This window comes from Pseudoliparis swirei, chromosome 2 (genome assembly GCF_029220125.1).
Source record: "Pseudoliparis swirei isolate HS2019 ecotype Mariana Trench chromosome 2, NWPU_hadal_v1, whole genome shotgun sequence".
In the NCBI taxonomy this organism is placed as follows: Eukaryota; Metazoa; Chordata; class Actinopteri; order Perciformes; family Liparidae; genus Pseudoliparis; species Pseudoliparis swirei.
Window position 1 is genome coordinate 13588179 of NC_079389.1, and position 6020 is coordinate 13594198.

A 6020-nucleotide genomic window follows, 5' to 3' on the forward strand; every position below is an offset into this window, starting at 1 on the left:
GACCCTTTCAGTGACTACATTAATTATTCTGGACCCTAATCCTAACCTGTAATCTGCATTTAATAAATCCAATTAACATTTCTAAATGTTATGGTCTGTTAAGTAACACTATTACCTTTAGGTTATGTTTGTTTGTGTGTTTATTAGTGAACTCAACAACATGTTCTGTGTAAAGAAATTCAGTTATGCCTTGGGCCAAAAAATAAGGCTAGTGTGTGGAACTAATCCAGGTCCAGGAATTTGAACAAGGCTCTCTGAACATCATGGCAGGGTAATTTCACCTTTTCACGTGAACCACTTATGCACCGGGGCAAGTATCCCAAGTTGTTGTGTCACTGGTTGTATTCTAATGCATATCCAGAAGCAGATTCAAACTTCTAAACATTTGCTCTCATGAGCAAAACACATTTAGATTGTCCAGCCATTTACTCCTCAATACTCGCTGTAAATACCAATGATTAATCTCATTAATCTCAATTTAGCACTTTTTGGACCTTCTCCACCTAATTTATTCACTATCATCAGAACTACAACGCTGGGGCGTAGTGTTGCACTTTCTCCTCCTTGTCTCCCTCCTTTCCTTTCCTATTAGCTCTCTAATGTACTCTCAAAAAGAAAATGATCCAAAACACCTAAATAAGCTCTACATCCCAAGTGTGCGTCCTCAAACGGCTCCGGAAAGGCTTGAAGTCCTCAATACCCTCAAATTGGCTCTCAAAAGGATAGAAGCAAGGGAACACTCAGACACACACAAACACACACCCCTACACACTAACGCACACACACACACACACACACACACACACACACCTCAAAGTCATACAAATAGATTGTGAAGCCGTTATGTAGAAGTCCATCTCTGATAGGGCGACTCGGGGATGTTGATGTCAGTTTAGGTTCGGGGCACTGGTGCTGAGGTGACACGTGTCTGCTGTGTTCAAGTTTCAATATACTTCACACATGTTCACACAAACACACATACTTTTTCCCATAAGCGTGTCTGTATCAACCACCTGTCATTAATAGACAGATGTGCTGAAATGAGCTTGATTGTAATGTATATGTATCGCCTGTACTGCTTTCCTATGGGTAAACCTTACCTTGTATTTATTATATTGAGACATTTTAATCATCTTTCATGCAAATATGGCCTCCCTCCCTATTAACCTGGGCTTTTCCATCCTCACTTGAATGGAATTCATGGAAACACTTTGTTTTTTACTAATTGGGAAGGCTCAAATAAATAAAAAATCTGATTAAAAAACTTCCACCCAATAACTCACACTCCCCCAGTACTCAGTGGAGACTTTGTGATATGCCGTCATGATCTTTCCATCATGCCATACATATTCAGGAGCTTCATCACATTCGGTGTTGTCGGGTTGAATGGAAAGTTAGGTGAATCAAAGCCAACAAAGCAAAACACACAAACACAAACACACCTTAAAGTATCACTGAGTGCAATCAGCCCTGGAGTAGGAGAACAAGATGTGAGATAGAAGGTGAGAGAGCAAGAGATGAAAGAGTCTCCTCTCCGTCCTGTCTCAGACAGAAGCAGAGACACACACCGACTCACACGCTGTTAAATTGGATGTGTCTCTGTGAATGTGTCTATGTGTGTGTGTGTCGCACAGAGGTAATGACAGATTTAATTTGGGCAAGCACATATCCTCCCCGCGACTCCTCATTCCACATCTACTAATGGAAACCCAACCACTCCCCAAAGACAGTAAGAGGAAACAGTGTTGATGAACATGAGCATGCATATTATAATCTGGAAATGTAAAATCTAAAAAGTAGCTGCATTTAAAATGGATGCAAATTTATTTTTCATATATTAACAATATAGTTTCTCGATTAACAGATGTGTGTACCCACATAATAAATAAATAGTGCATACAATTTGCATGCAGTTACTGCATAATAATTCATCTAAAGACAGAGAGATATTTTAAACTAAAAAGCATCCACAGACAATCAGGTGAGCCTGACCCTGTCGATGCTGGAACTATCCATAATATATAGTTAATGCCGTTGTCTTTGTTCTGGTTTTAAACTAGGTTGTAGAGAAATGAAAGGAAGCATGGTGCTGCGTCCGCATGGTTCATTCCTTCCCTCACATTTTACTCAGGTGTTTGAGATTAGAAATGTGAAAAGCAAAGACTAATTAAGAGGTGCGTCAGGTGTGTATTCAAATGACCACATCTGAATTGTGTGATCGAATGGACGCTGCCCACAGCTGGCCCGGCCTCTCGTCTCGGCCCTATCGGGCTGTGAGGCATCGTAAACAAACACACTTCATTCAAACCCAAGGAATTGGCAGGAGCTATAGGTTGTGGAGCGGTTCAGCAGTGTGAGTGCTTGTAGTGCCGTTGGCCTTTAGCCAAACACACCACAGACTGTTGTCCCCCATCGTCGGCGCGGAGCAGTGGCCGGGGGTCGCGGCAGGGAATTGCTTGTTATGAATAAAACAAGCAATATAAGGCGTTTCGAGAAAGTCGGTTTCACTGTCACCTCAAGAGGTTCTTGAGCATGCGTAGCCATAACTGGACACACACAATGTTGTGCAGTTTGCTATGAGATGCTGACTGTGAGTTATTGTGACCCGGTTCCAAAAATAAAAGTGTGATTTATTCTCTGTTTTTTTGAGTGCATAGTTTAACCTTGTCTAGACAGAAAGCTAGTGCTGGGTTCAAACCCCATTCTGTTGTGCGTCAATAAGAGCCAGCGGGTGATTAGATTAGCGACCCAAACAAATCAGCCATATATCAGCACCTCTTTTAGCCATTTTAGTAGGCGCATGTTTTTTTCTCTTCAACAAAGCAGCTAATAAAGACAGCTGTCAAACAATAAATGTCTGATAAATGTAGAAAAATAAGGACAATTATGTACAATATTTCACAGTTGAGTAAAGGTGTTCATGTCCTACTTTCCACTTCTGCCAGAAACACTGTGTTACACGACAACACATGAGAGGCTTCTTTAAGCATCTCCATCTTCCTTCATATTCACAGATGAACACCTGCTGCTATTTACAAACAGCAGATGTATTCACACACACACTCACTTATATACACACACACACACACACACACACACACACACACACACACACACACACACACACACACACGTGTACATAAAGACCCTTTTGCTTCAGGCTGCAAAATAAGCCATCCCCAATGGGTTTGTCTTACATGATACACGCTGCCTCATTAGGGGCTGGACACTGTGTCCTGCAGCTCTGGCTCAGTCTCTCTGAGTCCATCCTTGATGATCTGCCTCTTAGAGAGAGGAGAGTTCTCGGGGGAAGCTCTGAAAGAAGCAACTCAAACTGCAATAAAAAGATGGCATCAATTCACTCACGCTGTAGCACTTTGGAGCTCAAATTGGCCATGAAACACCCAGAAAATCCCTTTTCTTCCCAATATGACACTTCACCTGCCATCTCCTCAGGGTGGAAGTTGATTAGTAATACAAAATAAACGTGGGGTAAAGTATTAAGGAACAGCATATCAAACTTTCTCTACCTTTTAATCTCATCAGGTATAAATCTATGTGAAACATGAAATAAAGAATATATTTGAAGTGGCTCTCGAGATCACATATAGCTATTGTCAGCCTGGATTTATAAAACAAGACAAGTTGGGCTTTGAAGCCAGCCAGTGGCTGTCATACAGGACCAGGTGACTGTTGGTTGGAGCTATTTTGTGTCTCTTGTGTGCGTACGCACATCTTCATTTGCGTGTGTTTACGTGTGTGACGGACTGTCTCCCTGATGTCCCATCATCACAAATAATCATCCCATCGTCATGCGTGAGATTGGATTTCCTTTAAACAATAGCAGGCCAGCTCGCCTCGCTATTGTTATATATGTGCACGCAAACACACGCTTCCTTTCAGCTGGCATCAACACATGCACAATTCAAATACACACACAGCCTCCTATCCTCAGCCTCCATCAGGGCACTGCTCATGAGTCAGTAGTTTTATGTTGCTTCTCATTTAATTGCCGACGAAGAATACTTTAATATCCGTTTTAGCCTGACCTTAACGATTGGATAGTGGGAAAGACACAAACCAAAACTAATGATTTCCCTGCCAAAGGAAAAAGAGATGTCACTGTGAATGCCACTGACCTGTCTTTAGCTGAAATTAGTGTAATTTAGTTGAAAAGGAAGACATGGAGAGTTTGGTTGGCCTAATTTGAATGCCAGTGATAATTCAGCTGATTCCTTCCTGCCCTGCGAGCCAAACACAATCCATCACAGCAGTAAGTTGTGTGTTCAGATCTGTGTTGTATAAACGAGAACATATCTCCGATATATTTATCAGTTCCCTTACTAAAGTAAAAGTGCCATGTACAAATTTAAAGTCCAATTTAAAAACCTGATTAAGTGAAAGTAAATAAGTATCAGCAAAATCTACTTAAAGCATACAAAAGAAAATTACTTGAAAAATCACAAATGTGACCAGTTATTATCACATTATCAGATGTTAATACTGATTAATGTGCATGTTGCTGTCATAGCTGGTCGTGGTGGCTCTAGTTTGAAATACTTTCTTGTTTGATATTTAGCCTTTGCTCTTTGATATTTAGCCTCAGGTCACTAGATAAAGAATAAAGTTCTGCAACATATAATCTTATATATTTTTGGGACTTTTCTGATTTTACTTGAGCACGATTCTCCCGCATGGCTATATTTGATTACTTTGTATTTGATAACTGCTAATATTATTACACTATGTCCTTTTATATACAGGTAGTAATTTAGTTAATTTGACAAGTTGTTTTCATCTTGGCAAAATGAGATCACTTCAACACTGCACAATTATAATAATATCTGTTCTCCAAAGCACCAGGAGGCTGAGCTGGAAGGGACAAACTAGGCTGCAGAAAATATGCTAAACATTCAAAGATAGAATCATTAAATTATTAGAAATGTCAACTGTTTTCTATTTCTTGGGAGTTTTTCCTGATCCGATGTGAGGTCCTGGGACAGGGATGTCGTATGTGTACAGATTGTAAAGCACTCCGAGACAAATTAGTAATTTGTGAAATTGGGCTATACAAATAAATTGAATTGAATTGTTAAGCCCTCTGAGGCAAATTTGTATTTTGTGATAATGGGCTATACAAAATAAACTGAATTGAATTGAACTAGACATTTAATTATGTAAGTTTAGTAAAAGATTGAAGATGTTCAATACCCAGGGTGTATTAGTGATTGGAAGTCAGTATGTGACTTGCAGTGTTAGTACCTTATCTCTGGGAATGGAAAATGATTTTACTCCGTTACTGAAGCTGCATTAAAGACTCTTTAGATACCTGCCACATTATTTATTTTAAATGATATTTACTGAATAAAAAACAAAAGTGGAATACTTGTAGATCTTTTTGCAATTCATTGGGTTTCACTTTATTCTGATTGAATCATAGTGATCAACTATGCAGGTACACATCTTGATTAGCTTAAGTCCTATCAGACTAATTATCACAGCAGCATAACTGGCCTCTAATAAGTCTGCTGTGATCATCACTGGTCATCCAGCTGCAGACACGAGCTGCACTGCTCCAACAACATTGTTCGAGAAGTCTGTCCTGGGAAATTATGGATGAAACTAATGTGTCATGCCTCCGTTGCATCTCGCGAGTGACCTCTCTGTTTGCGGTTAATGAGATAGTCAGTTTAGCTGAAGGGAGCAATATGCTAGATGGGTCTACAGAGAAGGGTCATCCGGCACATCAGGCAGCCAAGCGGCGTCTCCGGCCTCCATCGTACAGTAATCCTCTCCACGTGATGGATGAGCCCTGCAAAGAATCCGCATTTTCAAGGTCGACTCGACGACTAGTCAGTGAGCTGTCAGAACAATAAGTACATCTCAAGAAAGCTCTTTAAAAAAAAAAAAGAGTCAATGTGAATACGTTCAGGCAAACCCTCTCCACTGTTGCATTTATTCTAAATGTGTATTGGAAGATTTGACAAGGAGAGAAGCGAGGTAGGACGAGTTCCTATTGG